The 17,824-nt window shown below is 46.5% G+C and overlaps 1 protein-coding gene across 2 annotated transcripts in view; it reads right to left on the reverse strand.

Annotated features, from left to right (window-relative positions):
• Window positions 1–14,409, reverse strand: part of LOC106591203 (protein tyrosine phosphatase type IVA 3) — a 71,775-nt gene extending 57,366 nt beyond the window's left edge. Inside the window, exon 1 of one of the 2 annotated variants that reach the window (XM_082975918.1) lies at window positions 14,107–14,409. The gene's annotated coding sequence lies outside the window, so the exon portion shown is untranslated. Of the gene's footprint in view, window positions 1–6,600; window positions 6,712–14,106 lie in introns of those variants that run through there. The other variant, XM_082975920.1, reaches the window with a different exon arrangement.
• Between the last annotated feature and the right edge of the window lie 3,415 nt (window positions 14,410–17,824).

Consider the following 17,824-nt stretch of genomic DNA (forward strand, 5'->3'; position numbering starts at 1 on the left):
CGTCGGGGATAAAGTGAAGACTAACGTCGGGGATGAAGTGAAGACTAACGTCGGGGATGAAGTGAAGACTAACGTCGGGGATAAAGTGAAGACTAACGTTGGGGATAAAGTGAAGACTAACGTCGGGGATAAAGTGAAGACTAACGTCGGGGATGAAGTGAAGACTAACGTCGGGGATGAAGTGAAGACTAACGTCGGGGATGAAGTGAAGACTAACGTTGGGGATGAAGTGAAGACTAACGTTGGGGATGAAGTGAAGACTAACGTCGGGGATGAAGTGAAGACTAACGTCGGGGATGAAGTGAAGACTAACGTTGGGGATGAAGTGAAGACTAACGTTGGGGATAAAGTGAAGACTAACGTTGGGGATAAAGTGAAGACTAACGTTGGGGATGCAACGGCGCTCTTCCTTCTTATTGAATTCCGAGGCGCATAGTGAAAATGTTAGAACTGTCCACATTTGACTTTTCATCAGCCGACATCAACCAAAAGCACCAGCCAGTCAATCTACTATCCCCCATAGTACAACAGTTGATCCATTCTATTGGTCAGCTTGTCCTTCTGTGTGAGAAATAAATATTCCAAACGTTTAGCTTAAAAATGTTGACAAACTAGTCGGCTATTTCTTCACATTATAAGCGCAGTAAGACACACACATCAGCGTGAATGCTCCAAAATGCAATAAACGGGAAAACACCATTCTCAAAAGTGCACCGTGTGGTTTCATATCCTTCAGAAATGTACAAAGACCTAAAAACACAACAAGCATGGGTTGTTACTATGACTAGGGCTGTTACTATGACTAGGGCTGTTACTATGACTAGGGCTGTTACTATGACTAGGGCTGTTACTATGACTAGGACTGTTAGGGCTGTTACTATGACTAGGACTGTTACTATGACTAGGATTGTGTCTTTGGCTCCTGGACAACGAAAGAAAGTTGAGAACATGAGATAAATACTGGTTTCAATGGCATATAAGGAAGTGTTTATGAAAGAATCCCCATAACATTCCTATGCTAGTAACTCTAAGACATGCCTCATAAAATACCCCAAAACGTCCAGGTTTTAAACAATTACGTTTATGGTTAAATAGTTTCAAAATGTTGACTGCCTATGCTTAGATTGCAAGATTGGTGAAGTTGCGCAAATGGCAACTGGCCTTTCCGTCCTATCAGAACGAACAGTGCCTCAGGTATGTCGACAGAATCAAGCCTTTAGATTTTAATAACACATTGGAGCCAATACCATAGGCTATCACCTACACTTTGACATGTAGGCTAATTAATCATTTATTTACATACACTTATGTTTTCTTAACAGAATAGCTACTGTTTTTCAGTTTTCAAATCAATTTAATTTGATATTTTGGTTAATGGCCTTGGTGCCTTGGCAGATTGGGCACCACTTGAAGGCCATATGGCCTTGCCCCTAAAATCACTCAATTCAAGGCCTGGGTCTGTCATTTACAGTAGACTGCAGTAATCACATCTCACATGGGTTCACATTTGCTATCATTTTCCCACTACAATGACAATAACACCAGTCCAATCCATCTTACCTTTTCAGAGAAAAACAAACCTGCCAAAGACTGTTTGAAAAATCCTAACTCAAGTCAAGTGTCATTTTTGTTCCTCTTCCAGTCATCTAGCACTGCTGGAGTGTCACTGATAACACATAGGGCCTATGACCTACAATGTTGTCAAACAGCCCCTAGCGCCGTAAAATGTGGAAGCTCGAGACAGAAATGGAAGTTGAGCGATCCTGGTACTAGTTAGCCTAGTTCCCTGGAGGGGAGAATGTGAGGTGATCCTGGTACTAGTTAGCCTAGTTCTCTGGAGGGGAGAATGTGAGGTGATCCCGGTACTAGTTAGCCTAGTTCTCTGGAGGGGAGAATGTGAGGTGATCCCGGTACTAGTTAGCCTAGTTCCCTGGAGGGGAGAATGTGAGGTGATCCCGGTACTAGTTAGCCTAGTTCTCTGGAGGGGAGAATGTGAGGTGATCCCGGTACTAGTTAGCCTAGTTCCCTGGAGGGGAGAATGTGAGGTGATCCCGGTACTAGTTAGCCTAGTTCCCTGGAGGGGAGAATGTGAGGTGATCCCGGTACTAGTTAGCCTAGTTCCCTGGAGGGGAGAATGTGAGGTGATCCCGGTACTAGTTAGCCTAGTTCTCTGGAGGGGAGAATGTGAGGTGATCCTGGTACTAGTTAGCCTAGTTCCCTGGAGGGGAGAATGTGAGGTGATCCTGGTACTAGTTAGCCTAGTTCTCTGGAGGGGAGAATGTGAGGTGATCCTGGTACTAGTTAGCCTAGTTCTCTGGAGGGGAGAATGTGAGGTGATCCCGGTACTAGTTAGCCTAGTTCTCTGGAGGGGAGAATGTGAGGTGATCCCGGTACTAGTTAGCCTAGTTCTCTGGAGGGGAGAATGTGAGGTGATCCCGGTACTAGTTAGCCTAGTTCTCTGGAGGGGAGAATGTGAGGTGATCCCGGTACTAGTTAGCCTAGTTCTCTGGAGGGGAGAATGTGAGGTGATCCCGGTACTAGTTATCCGAGTTCTCTGGAGGGGAGAATGTGAGGTGATCCCGGTACTAGTTAGCCTAGTTCTCTGGAGGGGAGAATGTGAGGTGATCCCGGTACTAGTTAGCCTAGTTCTCTGGAGGGGAGAATGTGAGCTGATCCCGGTACTAGTTAGCCTAGTTCTCTGGAGGGGAGAATGTGAGGTGATCCCGGTACTAGTTATCCGAGTTCTCTGGAGGGGAGAATGTGAGGTGATCCCGGTACTAGTTAGCCTAGTTCTCTGGAGGGGAGAATGTGAGGTGATCCCGGTACTAGTTAGCCTAGTTCCCTGGAGGGGAGAATGTGAGGTGATCCCGGTACTAGTTATCCGAGTTCTCTGGAGGGGAGAATGTGAGGTGATCCTGGTACTAGTTAGCCTAGTTCTCTGGAGGGGAGAATGTGAGGTGATCCCGGTACTAGTTAGCCTAGTTCTCTGGAGGGGAGAATGTGAGGTGATCCCGGTACTAGTTAGCCTAGTTCCCTGGAGGGGAGAATGTGAGGTGATCCCGGTACTAGTTATCCGAGTTCTCTGGAGGGGAGAATGTGAGGTGATCCTGGTACTAGTTAGCCTAGTTCTCTGGAGGGGAGAATGTGAGGTGATCCCGGTACTAGTTAGCCTAGTTCTCTGGAGGGGAGAATGTGAGGTGATCCTGGTACTAGTTAGCCTAGTTCTCTGGAGGGGAGAATGTGAGGTGATCCTGGTACTAGTTAGCCTAGTTCTCTGGAGGGGAGAATGTGAGGTGATCCCGGTACTAGTTAGCCTAGTTCTCTGGAGGGGAGAATGTGAGGTGATCCCGGTACTAGTTATCCGAGTTCTCTGGAGGGGAGAATGTGAGGTGATCCCGGTACTAGTTATCCGAGTTCTCTGGAGGGAAGAATGTGAGGTGATCCCGGTACTAGTTAGCCTAGTTCTCTGGAGGGGAGAATGTGAGGTGATCCCGGTACTAGTTAGCCGAGTTCTCTGGAGGGGAGAATGTGAGGTGATCCCGGTACTAGTTAGCCGAGTTCTCTGGAGGGGAGAATGTGAGGTGATCCCAGGTACTAGTTAGCCTAGTTCCCTGGAGGGGAGAATGTGAGGTGATCCCGGTACTAGTTAGCCTAGTTCTCTGGAGGGGAGAATGTGAGGTGATCCCGGTACTAGTTAGCCTAGTTCTCTGGAGGGGAGAATGTGAGGTGATCCCGGTACTAGTTAGCCTAGTTCTCTGGAGGGGAGAATGTGAGGTGATCCCGGTACTAGTTAGCCTAGTTCCCTGGAGGGGAGAATGTGAGGTGATCCCGGTACTAGTTAGCCTAGTTCCCTGGAGGGGAGAATGTGAGGTGATCCCGGGTACTAGTTAGCCTAGTTCCCTGGAGGGGAGAATGTGAGGTGATCCTGGTACTAGTTAGCCTAGTTCTCTGGAGGGGAGAATGTGAGGTGATCCCGGTACTAGTTAGCCTAGTTCTCTGGAGGGGAGAATGTGAGGTGATCCAGGTACTAGTTAGCCTAGTTCTCTGGAGGGAGAATGTGAGGTCAGCAGCAAAGCAACACTTAGGGTTTTTACCCGTCTAAGAAAGCTGACAACCGTACCATGGTCTTTGTGCCAGTTTTCAAGATTAGATATCAGGTTAAGAGAGGCTGGCATTCGTGTACTCATCTGACAGCTCTACAGTGTTGCCAGTCAAAACAGGCACCAGCAGGCACTGGCACTTTCCACCCTTAAGGACTCCAGAGGTGATCTTAAATATAGCTTCACTGCCTCAAAGCCTTCCATAAACACAGGCAAATATGCCAGTGCTCTGAGCTCTTTGCAGATGACAAATACAATTGCTTCACACACCTCCTCCCAACACAAAATTCCAAAAATATCACATCTGATTTAGCCAAGTGTGGCAGAACTTGGCGGGATCCCCCACAGGAAGCATTTCCCTTCATTGTATCTCTGTGGTGCCTGTCTATGCTATGGGGTCCTCTGAGGCTTGGCTGACACTAGCCAGCAGAGTACACACACACAGTGGCTGCGTCTCAAACACCACCCAAATCCCTATATAGTTCACTGCTTTTGACCAAAGCCCTATAAGCAGTGCACTATGTAGTTAACAGGGTGCCATTTAGGACACACAAATGACAGCCGTCCATCAGCAGACAAGCGAGCGCACACTCCCTCGAGTAAAGGCTCACTGGCACTTCATAAATCAAGATTAGGAGTGTCTGGAGAATCCCCTCCCCAGAGTGTCATTAAAAAGGCCATGTCAGATGGAATATATCAGATGAGGGTGAGAGAACCAGATGAAAGAGGAGCCAGGTCAAGAAGACCTCTGTGAGCAACAGCAACATTTAAATGAGTTAGTATGACTCTGGAGTTTTCTGGAGATAATGCTATAATGCTAACTAGCCTAAACTGTGCAGCTGCCTGCAGGCTTGAAGGAACCTCCTGAACTTCAGAGGCCTGCGTTGAGTTTTCCCTCATGGCTTGGTTGAACTTCTTCAGTCACTTGCTTGGGAATCTCTTGCACTAAGTTCATTAATCCTGCAGAAGATTACATCATACACTGGGAGACAAAGCTAGAGAAGGAGAAAATACAACAAGCTACAGTAGGAGGAAAATACAACAAGCTACCGCAGGAGAAAAAAAATACAACAAGCTACAGTAGGAGAAAAATGTCCAACATGTCTCCACAATGACAAGCCTTAAATTACTGAGGATGTTCCTAAATACCAATTGACTGACTTACCCTGTTAACAATTCATGAAGGACTTCTATATCCACACAGCACAATGAGACGTACAGCTCTGTAATTCATGAAGGACATCTATATCCACACAGCACAATGAGACATACAGCTCTGTAATTCATGAAGGACATCTATATCCACACAGCACAATGAGACATACAGCTCTGTAATTCATGAAGGACATCTATATCCACACAGCACAATGACTCTGTAATTCATGAAGGACATCTATATCCACACAGCACAATGAGACGCACAGCTCTGTAATTCATGAAGGACATCTATATCCACACAGCACAATGAGACATACAGCTCTGTAATTCATGAAGGACATCTATATCCACACAGCACAATGACTCTGTAATTCATGAAGGACATCTATATCCACACAGCACAATGAGACGAACAGCTCTGTAATTCATGAAGAACATCTATATCCACACAGCACAATGAGACATACAGCTCTGTAATTCATGAAGGACATCTATATCCACACAGCACAATGAGACGTACAGCTCTGTAATTCATGAAGGACATCTATATCCACACAGCACAATGAGACATAGAGCTCTGTAATTCATGAAGGACATCTATATCCACACAGCACAATGAGACATACAGCTCTGTAATTCATGAAGGACATCTATATCCACACAGCACAATGACTCTGTAATTCATGAAGGACATCTATATCCACACAGCACAATGAGACGCACAGCTCTGTAATTCATGAAGGACATCTATATCCACACAGCACAATGAGACGAACAGCTCTGTAATTCATGAAGAACATCTATATCCACACAGCACAATGAGACATACAGCTCTGTAATTCATGAAGGACATCTATATCCACACAGCACAATGAGACATACAGCTCTGTAATTCATGAAGGACATCTATATCCACACAGCACAATGAGACATACAGCTCTGTAATTCATGAAGGACATCTATATCCACACAGCACAATGAGACATACAGCTCTGTAATTCATGAAGGACATCTATATCCACACAGCACAATGAGATGAACAGCTCTGTAATTCATGAAGGACATCTATATCCACACAGCACAATGAGACATAGAGCTCTGTAATTCATGAAGGACATCTATATCCACACAGCACAATGAGACATACAGCTCTGTAATTCTAAGAAGCATCGGTGCAATGCCTGCAATTACTTTGCCATGAGGCTAAACTTTCTATAAAAGTCAAAGACCATATCATTACAGAACAAAAACTGAAAAGCAGAAAGCTCTGCCGTACAGTTTGCACTGTAACAAGCAGAAATAACAAGAATAGTTTCAAACTTAAACTTAACGGAGATCTCACCTTTCAGAGTGGTCGATCCAAATGGGTCAGGAACCTATTTGCGCTTCCAGAAAAAGTTCCCTTTTAAAACAATGTGCTTCCTGCTTGCCTCTCTTTTTGAGAGTGTACGTGCGTACCAGTGGGCTTGCCTGGGCTGTGATGTCTGTGCCCAATTAGTGCTCCAAAATGCCAATTTGAGGAAAGGGAAGGCCTGCTCCTTAGGGAATCCTAACATAACCATTTATTAGGCTCCCATACGAGTCCCAAAGCTCCACCAGTTGTATTCTGTCTCTTTATGCTTCTTTAACAGAGCGGTTGGTTGGCTGGGAGCCAGGTCCTGCATGCAGAAGGCCAGGGGAAAGTCAGATGGAGGGCCAATTAACAAATGGCACCCTATTCACTATATAGTGCACTACTTTGACCAAGGCCTATGGGCCCTAGTCCTGGTCAAAAGTGGTGCACTAAATAGGTAATAGGGTGCCATTTGAGCTGTAGCTGTGAAACTTGGCTCGGGGCAACATGGCTGGTTCTGCTATGAACCTGGGGCGTTATTACCAGCCAGCCACAAAGTAACAGGTTCCCTCACTACTGTCAACAGTGACCTGGGGGGGGGGGGGGGGGGGGTATTATCAGCCACAAAGTAACAGGTTCCCTCACTTCTGTCTAGAGTGACCTGGGGAGGTAATACCAGCCACAAAGTAACAGGTTCCCTCACTACTGTCAACAGTGACCTGGGGGGGTATTACCAGCCACAAAGTAACAGGTTCTCTCACTTCTGTCAACAGTGACCTGGGGGGGTATTACCAGCCACAAAGTAACAGGTTCCCTCACTTCTGTCAAGAGTGACCTAGGGGGGTATTACCAGCCACAAAGTAACAGGTTCCCTCACTACTGTCAACAGTGACCTGGGGGGGTATTACCAGCCACAAAGTAACAGGTTCTCTCACTTCTGTCAACAGTGACCTGGGGGGGTATTACCAGCCACAAAGTAACAGGTTCCCTCACTTCTGTCAAGAGTGACCTGGGGGGGTATTACCAGCCACAAAGTAACAGGTTCCCTCACTTCTGTCAACAGTGACCTGGGGGGGTATTACCAGCCACAAAGTAACCGGTTCTCTCACTTCTGTCAACAGTGACCTGGGGAGGTATTACCAGCCACAAAGTAACAGGTTCCCTCACTTCTGTCAAGAGTGACCTAGGGGGGTATTACCAGCCACAAAGTAACAGGTTCCCTCACTTCTGTCAAGAGTGACCTGGGGGGGTATTATCAGCCACAAAGTAACAGGTTCCCTCACTTCTGTCTAGAGTGACCTGGGGAGGTAATACCAGCCACAAAGTAACAGGTTCTCTCACTTCTGTCAACAGTGACCTGGGGGGGTAATACCAGCCACAAAGTAACAGGTTCCCTCACTACTGTCAACAGTGACCTGGGGGGGTATTACCAGCCACAAAGTAACAGGTTCTCTCACTTCTGTCAACAGTGACCTGGGGGGGTATTACCAGCCACAAAGTAACAGGTTCTCTCACTTCTGTCAACAGTGACCTGGGGGGGTATTACCAGCCACAAAGTAACAGGTTCCCTCACTTCTGTCAAGAGTGACCTGGGGGGGTATTACCAGCCACAAAGTAACAGGTTCCCTCACTTCTGTCAACAGTGACCTGGGGGGGTATTACCAGCCACAAAGTAACAGGTTCTCTCACTTCTGTCAACAGTGACCTGGGGAGGTATTACCAGCCACAAAGTAACAGGTTCCCTCACTTCTGTCAAGAGTGACCTAGGGGGGTATTACCAGCCACAAAGTAACAGGTTCCCTCACTACTGTCAACAGTGACCTGGGGGGGTATTACCAGCCACAAAGTAACAGGTTCTCTCACTTCTGTCAACAGTGACCTGGGGGGGTATTACCAGCCACAAAGTAACAGGTTCCCTCACTTCTGTCAAGAGTGACCTGGGGGGGTATTACCAGCCACAAAGTAACAGGTTCCCTCACTTCTGTCAACAGTGACCTGGGGGGGTATTACCAGCCACAAAGTAACCGGTTCTCTCACTTCTGTCAACAGTGACCTGGGGAGGTATTACCAGCCACAAAGTAACAGGTTCCCTCACTTCTGTCAAGAGTGACCTAGGGGGGTATTACCAGCCACAAAGTAACAGGTTCCCTCACTTCTGTCAAGAGTGACCTGGGGGGGTATTATCAGCCACAAAGTAACAGGTTCCCTCACTTCTGTCTAGAGTGACCTGGGGAGGTAATACCAGCCACAAAGTAACAGGTTCTCTCACTTCTGTCAACAGTGACCTGGGGGGGTAATACCAGCCACAAAGTAACAGGTTCCCTCACTACTGTCAACAGTGACCTGGGGGGGGTATTACCAGCCACAAAGTAACAGGTTCTCTCACTTCTGTCAACAGTGACCTGGGGGGGTATTACCAGCCACAAAGTAACAGGTTCCCTCACTTCTGTCAAGAGTGACCTGGGGGGGTATTACCAGCCACAAAGTAACAGGTTCCCTCACTTCTGTCAACAGTGACCTGGGGGGGTATTACCAGCCACAAAGTAACAGGTTCTCTCACTTCTGTCAACAGTGACCTGGGGAGGTATTACCAGCCACAAAGTAACAGGTTCCCTCACTTCTGTCAAGAGTGACCTAGGGGGGTATTACCAGCCACAAAGTAACAGGTTCCCTCACTTCTGTCAAGAGTGACCTGGGGGGGTATTATCAGCCACAAAGTAACAGGTTCCCTCACTTCTGTCAAGAGTGACCTGGGGGGGGTATTACCAGCCACAAAGTAACAGGTTCTCTCACTACTGTCAAGAGTGACCTGGGGGGGTATTATCAGCCACAAAGTAACAGGTTCCCTCACTTCTATCAAGAGTGACCTGGGGGGGTATTACCAGCCACAAAGTAACAGGTTCTCTCACTTCTGTCAAGAGTGACCTGGGGGGGTATTACCAGCCACAAAGTAACAGGTTCTCTCACTTCTGTCAACAGTGACCTGGGGGGGGGGGGGGGTATTACCAGCCACAAAGTAACAGGTTCCCTCACTTCTGTCAACAGTGACCTGGGGGGGGTATTACCAGCCACAAAGTAACAGGTTCCCTCACTACTGTCAAGAGTGACCTGGGGGAGTATTACCAGCCACAAAGTAACAGGTTCCCTCACTACTGTCAAGAGTGACCTGGGGGGGTATTACCAGCCACAAAGTAACAGGTTCCCTCACTACTGTCAAGAGTGACCTGGGGGGGTATTATCAGCCACAAAGTAACAGGTTCCCTCACTTCTATCAAGAGTGACCTGGGGGGGTATTACCAGCCACAAAGTAACAGGTTCTCTCACTTCTGTCAAGAGTGACCTGGGGGGGTATTACCAGCCACAAAGTAACAGGTTCTCTCACTTCTGTCAACAGTGACCTGGGGGGGGGGGGGGGGGGTATTACCAGCCACAAAGTAACAGGTTCCCTCACTTCTGTCAACAGTGACCTGGGGGGGGTATTACCAGCCACAAAGTAACAGGTTCCCTCACTACTGTCAAGAGTGACCTGGGGGAGTATTACCAGCCACAAAGTAACAGGTTCCCTCACTACTGTCAAGAGTGACCTGGGGGGGTATTACCAGCCACAAAGTAACAGGTTCCCTCACTACTGTCAACAGTGACCTGGGGGGGTATTACCAGCCACAAAGTAACAGGTTCCCTCACTTCTGTCAACAGTGACCTGGGGGGTTATTACCAGCCACAAAGTAACAGGTTCCCTCACTACTGTCAACAGTGACCTGGGGGGGTATTACCAGCCACAAAGTAACAGGTTCCCTCACTTCTGTCAAGAGTGACCTGGGGGGGTATTATCAGCCACAAAGTAACAGGTTCCCTCACTTCTGTCAACAGTGACCTGGGGGGGTATTACCAGCCACAAAGTAACAGGTTCCCTCACTACTGTCAACAGTGACCTGGGGGGGTATTACCAGCCACAAAGTAACAGGTTCCCTCACTTCTGTCTAGAGTGACCTGGGGGGGTATTACCAGCCACAAAGTAACAGGTTCCCTCACTTCTGTCAAGAGTGACCTGGGGGGGTAATACCAGCCACAAAGTAACAGGTTCCCTCACTTCTGTCAACAGTGACCTGGGGGGTATTACCAGCCACAAAGTAACAGGTTCCCTCACTTCTGTCAACAGTGACCTGGGGGGGTATTATCAGCCACAAAGTAACAGGTTCCCTCACTTCTGTCAACAGTGACCTGGGGGGTTATTACCAGCCACAAAGTAACAGGTTCTCTCACTTCTGTCAAGAGTGACCTGGGGGGGTAATACCAGCCACAAAGTAACAGGTTCCCTCACTTCTGTCAAGAGTGACCTGGGGGGGTATTATCAGCCACAAAGTAACAGGTTCCCTCACTACTGTCAAGAGTGACCTGGGGAGGTAATACCAGCCACAAAGTAACAGGTTCCCTCACTACTGTCAAGAGTGACCTGGGGGGATAATACCAGCCACAAAGTAACAGGTTCCCTCACTTCTGTCAAGAGTGACCTGGGGGGGTATTATCAGCCACAAAGTAACAGGTTCCCTCACTTCTGTCAAGAGTGACCTGGGGGGTAATACCAGCCACAAAGTAACAGGTTCTCTCACTACTGTCAAGAGTGACTGATCCCAGGGGGCTTTGAGAACAAAGCTGAATTCCCAGAAGAGGCCTCCTCATGAGTTCGGATCACTTGACTCAGCCATACGCAACCGCTTTAACTGCATCAAAAATAAAAGGGTCTAACACAACGGAATAATCCAACTTAGAAATCAAGTGCGTACAGGGATATCATTTGCAAGGGAAAGCGAGATCATTTGCGAGGTTTCCATGCTTTTAGAGCTAATCATTTCTTCATAGATTGAATTGTAGCTCTGTTTCCAGCATCAGGGAAACTTTGCTTGTGCCCCCCAACAAGTTCCACACAGAGTGTGTGCCAGCACATCCACCACCCACCAGTCCTTCTTGATGCATTTTCCAGGGCCTCATATTTTCCCAATAAAAGGGGCGTATCAGGATTACTTAAGCGGAGGAAGCCACCCCTTGCCCCATGGCAGCCATTTACGTCATTGGTTGTCGATGCCATGAGTGAGGACTGACACATTCAACTGTTAGGACACCCCTGCACAGCGGTGGTGGGCGGGGGCTCCCCCCTTCCCTCCCCTGGCCCTTCCTGAGCCAGCGGTGGGGGGGGCGGGGGCTCCACCCTTCCCTCCCCTGGCCCTTCCTGAGCCAGCGGTGGGGGGGCGGGGGCTCCACCCTTCCCTCCCCTCCCCCTTCCTGAGCCAGCGGTTGATTAGGTAGGCTGTGGCTACATCTCAAAACGCCACCCTATTCCCTATGTAGTGCCCCCATAGGGCCCTGGTCAGAAGCTGGGAATAAGGTATCATTTGGGATGCCGGCCGCTGTGTGACAAACTGGGGTGGGCCTCCCTCCTCACACCTTCCTGGTTTACAACCAGCAGAGAGAAGCCGGTGTCACAGTAAGGGGGGAAACAATGAGGTTGAGCCAGGTCAGTGGGCAAAGCAGCAGGGTGACTAGAACAGGGCTTAATGCATAAGGAGAGTTTCCACTGTGACCTAGCCTCTACTCAGGACCTATATCAAAAAGAGCTGCCGTCATCACCCTCAGCACTAGAGGGACAGGTTCTTTATAATTACACATGGGGGCTGCATCCCAAATGGCACCCTATAGGGATACTCTATATAGTGCACTACTTTGGACCAAGGCCCATCGGGAAAAAATGTGGCCACAATAGAGGCTTGAGTTTGAGTCTGTCCTAAGCATGACTTCCTTTAGGAAGGAACACAGAAAACCAAGAAAGAAGAGGAGAGTTATTCCCAGGCCTCTGCGCTTCCTGCTGTTAGGCCTATATGACAGAAGAAACATATTGGAGACCCACCGGGACCACAAACCACAGCAGTAGCCTGTAATGAAGTCAGTCTGGACAATAGTACCACAGCCTCAGTAAAACAGAGAGAGAATGCTATGTGAAAGTCTTCCTGTGGGAAAGACTGGAGAAGTAATCAACAGGGCAGATGAGATGCCCACCCTCTCACCAGGTTGCTGCTTCACACACACCTGTGCACAGCTGTGACAACAGAGCAGAGTACTTTAACAGAAACATCTACAGCTACCTGCTAGCCGACACTATGCTATTCCAATCACACCCACTTTTCATAACCACTTGCAGCCGGTGAGGTAAACTTAAATGTATACAGGGGTATTTTGAAATACAGCACAATAACTTTTTCACGACAGATTTATCCTAGTCTAACACTGTTACTTGCAAAAGGCCAAAAGGTTCTTAAAGCAGCAATCAGCAGTTGAAACAATAACAAAGCCTCTCCCCGTCACTGTTTCACAAAAAAGCAAAGGGATGGGACAGATTTTTTTTACTACTCTAGCCAGAGCTATGGATGCAAAGACTGACCATCCATGATATTAAAAGGATCGTTTTAAAGGATACCTTAATTTAACTAGGCAAGTCAGTTAAGAACAAATTCTCATTTACAATGACAGCCTACTCCGGCCAAACCCGGACGACACTGGGCCAATTGTGCGCCGCCCTATGGGACTCCCAATCACGGCCGGATGCGATACAGCCTGGATTCGAACCAGGGCCTGTAGTGACATTTCTTGCACTGAGATACAGTGCCTTAGACCACTGCGCCCCTCGGGAGGCCCAAATCAGGATTTATTTCACTGATTGGATATAGAACATTTCGTGAAGTGAAAGGGATTTAGCTGCTGTACATGGTTGTATAACTGCTTTTAAAATATCAATAGTAAATCTACAATCAGCTTTGGACATTTTGAGAATGAGAAAACAGCAGCACTATGTCTAATTGTCTATATGCATAAATATAATCTTGTCTGGTGCTGTTAAATGTCATCAGTATCTTGATCTGAAATAAAACTGGGAGCAGCGACCTTACCCTGCAGTGTATACAAGCTGGACTCGAGGTTTTAGGGAGAGTTCCTCCATCAAGTTGCATAAAAATGGGCATAACGTTAGTGTGCCATCATTAACTAAAGTAAACAAAGGACTGGAGCAAGAATGTATTTACATCTCAGCGAGCCGGGCATTTTCAGGAAAAACGAATCATTGCGGTAGAAATAAGATTAGACTTTTCGTGTGTAACAGCATTTGTATAGCCAACCTCAATAGCAAGAAAGCTTCTAAAATTGTTTGATTCAAGGAAGAAGCACAAGGACTGCGCATCACCTTAAAAATGCTAACCTGTTGCCATCAAAACACTAAGCCTGTTTCAAGAATCTTCACATGGTTCATCGTTAGCTAGTTAGCACACAACGCAAGTTTACAGTCTGCATGGTAGCTAGTTACAAAGACCACCCTGACAATCATAAACAGACCGCCACTGTTGTTACGGGCAAGCTAACTAGCACTAAGCTAGCTAACGTTAGATAGCTACATCCGTAACGTTACTAAACCACAGTAATGTTAGACTAGCTCTTGCATGCAAATTCATATTTCATTTGATAGAGGCTTACCGTCTCCAAGCTACCGATGGTATCTTAAACTGCTTGGTCGCCAGCAGCTCCTGGATACTTTTATGAGCAATATTTGGCAATTTCACATTGTTTGTAGCTATTTTATTGCACACAGACAGAGCGATCAAAAGTCGGTCCATGTGATTTTAAAACAATGACATTTCTCCCTCCTCTGTCTCCATGGGGACCTAGCGTCACAGTGGTTCTGTGAGAACAGGGGCGGGTCTCAGAACCATTTAAACAGCCGGCGGGAACACACTTATGTCACATTCAATATGTTCTACCTAACCCCATTATTTGTTCTCTAATATCCAGCTGTATAGCAGAATGATACGTCTACAATGCTCTAAACGTATATATTTTAGGTTGCTCTGGTACGCCATCTAGCGTACGATAAAAGTGTACACAACAGCTACTTGGTGGTGATGCTACACACAGTACTAGTATTCTGGTACAACAGACAGACAGACAGACAGACCCAAGCCTCTTGACCACAGTCAAACATGTGTGACTGTATGTAAAAAAGCATAAAAGCAGGCTCTGACACAGAATGCACTGTAATTTAATGCTCAGAAAGATATTAATAACCTAAAAGTAATCTGCAATAGCTTTGCCTATCTGATAAATAGGACAAGGAAGGCCTGTGATAGGAGAGGGGAATAGGGTGGGGCCCATGGGGAATAGGGTGTGCCATGTATGGGCCCTGGTCAACATTTGTGCACTAAATAGGGAATATGATCCTAATCCTCAGGCTCCTGAGTGGCGCAGCGGTCTAAGGCCCTGCATCTCAGTGCATGAGGTGTCACTACAGTCCCTGGTTTGAATCCAGGCTGTATTACATCCAGCTGTGATTGAGAGTCCCATAGGACGGCGCACAATTGGCCCAGTGTTGTCTGGGGTAGGCCGTCATCGTCATCTTAACTGACTTGCCTAGTTAAATAAAACACTTTTTTTTTTCAATCCTTCAGTATATAGTGCCCTACTTTTGTATGGGTCCTGGTCAAAATTAGTGCACTATATATGAAACAGGGTGCCATTTAGGATGTAGACATAGGTGTAAGCCATGGTAAGAAATAAGAATGCTTGACAGCCGTGTCATTCCAGCAGGCAGTGGCAGACTCTGTTCTGAAGCGATTACCATGGCCTAGACACTAGACCAGGGGTGTCATGTACCCCAAAGATCTGAGGTGACATAAAATATATGAGGATGGCTGGAGGGGGTTCTAGGCCCCCGACCGTAAATTGGAGAACACCTGAAACAGCTTTTTCTCTGCAATCTAGAGACATAGTCATTATGCTTAATTCTATGTTAAATCCTCCTGACTGGTGGATATGGTTTTCAAGAAACTAAATATGCTACTCTGCATCTCTGCTCAAATCTGGGTAAAAGATTGAAAGGAATGTGAGTCTTTTTAAGTATATTTAGTTATTGCATGCTTTTGTACCAACCTTTCCAACAAGCACACCAGCTAAGAGAACTACTCTAACTTAATTGATAACCTGAAATGGTTTCTTGGTAGCTAGTTATGAGGTTAGGCAACTTCATAAAATTGCTAGGTGGCTAGTAATGTTACAGAGAAACGACAACAACAACAAAATGTAATTTAAAAAAAACAGGGCTCTGTTCTAGACCAGAGATTTTTATTTTATTTATTTTTTATTTATTTCACCTTTATTTAACCAGGTAGGCTAGTTGAGAACAAGTTCTCATTTACAACTGCGACCTGGCCAAGATAAAGCAAAGCAGTGTGACACAGACAACAACACAGAGTTACACATGGAGTAAACAATAAACAAGCCAATAACACAATAAACAAGTCAATGACACAGTAGAAAAAAATAAAGTCTATATACAGTGTGTGCAAAAGGCATGAGGAGGTAGGCAACAAATAGGCCATAGGAGCGAATAATTACAATTTAACAGATTAACACGGGAGGTGTATGAGGTGGATGAGGGCCCGCAGTGGCACACGTGGGTCTGCATTCCCACATCCATACCCACACATGCAGTCAAAGGCCTCAGCCTTTTTTGGCGCCCACATTTTAGCGGCACCCCTCTTGACAGCAGAGACAAAAAAGTTATGTTTTAGAGTTAATTTCCTACAATTCTACACATTTTGCCTTGGGGCGCAGAAAGTAGATTTTGAAATGTTCTAACCCATTTCATGTAATTCTACTCATTTAGCCATGGGGAGGAAGTAAGTAAGTGTTTCACTGTTAGTCTGCACCTGTTATTTACGAAGTATGTGACAAATAACATTTGATTTGATTTGAGGAGAGACATTTTTTGCAGTTTCACAGCAAATTTTTTGCAATTCTACACATTTTGCAGTAGGGTTTTTGTTTGCGGTTTTTAATATGATATCTGCCCACGCCTGTACTAGACTTACATCCTAAATTGCAACCTATTCCCTTTATAGTGTACTTCTTTTGACCAGGTCCTATACTATATAGGGAATAGGGTGCCATTTGGGATACATATTCTTTCTAGTCTTTGGCATTGACTGATTAAAAAGATCCCCTGCTGCACCTGCTGCAAAAAATGTATGGGCTTTTTGGCGTGCCAGGCATAGGCAGCAACACACACCCCCTGATTACTGAACCAGCAGGGTATACGGCTGTGTCCCATAGGCAGCGACACACACCCCCTGATTACTGAACCAGCAGGGTATACGGCTGTGTCCCATAGGCAGCGACACACACCCCCTGATTACTGAACCAGCAGGGTATACGGCTGTGTCCCATAGGCAGCGACACACACCCCCTGATTACTGAACCAGCAGGGTATACGGCTGTGTCCCATAGGCAGCGACACACACCCCCTGATTACTGAACCAGCAGGGTATACGGCTGTGTCCCATAGGCAGCGACACACACCCCCTGATTACTGAACCAGCAGGGTATACGGCTGTGTCCCATAGGCAGCGACACACACCCCCTGATCACTGAACCAGCAGGGTATACGGCTGTGTCCCAAATGGCGCCCTACACTCTTAGAAAAAAAGGAACTATCTAGAACCTGAAAGGGTTCTTCGGCTGTCCCCATAGAACCCTTTGAAGACCCCTTTTTGGTTCCAGGTAGAACCTGTTCGGTTCCAGGTAAAACTCTTTTGGGTTCCATGGATTGTAGGACCCTTTCCACAGAGACAGCCGAAGAACCCTGTTGTGTGTTCCCTTGATAGTGCTTGGACTTTTGATCAGGGCCCATCACTATGTAGAGAATAGGGTGCCATTTGTCTCGCTGCCCCAGGACATGAACAGTTTGTTGTGAGCAGTTTATGACATGTGAATGATTAAAACGGTGAGGAGTAGATTGTGATTGTTGTGATGTAACCCTCTCACATGTTGTTTCAACCTGTAAATCTGGGTTAGAGTGATACCCATGGAGAGGCTTAGCATACATAGGCTTACCATTTCTTTCATAACCCGCCTATAGTTGTATTAATCTGAACATTATATAGCCTACTGTAGGCTATGCACCTATATTTTGAGTTGTTTGCATTGAGCACCACATATTTGATGTAAAATACACTATAGGGCAGGCTATACTATCCAAATTAGAAACCAGTCATATGATTAAAAAACACTAGGTCATCATGATGAGGCTTGGTCAAAGGGATTTGCCTTTCATTTGAACTGGCAGACTATGATGACCATTATGACAACCAGATATTCCAAACTCTTTGTGACGTCTGAATGAATGTTTATTAGGCTATGT

The sequence above is a fragment of the Salmo salar genome, chromosome 05, assembly GCF_965601325.2.
Source record: "Salmo salar chromosome 05, fSalSal1, whole genome shotgun sequence".
Taxonomy (NCBI): Eukaryota; Metazoa; Chordata; class Actinopteri; order Salmoniformes; family Salmonidae; genus Salmo; species Salmo salar.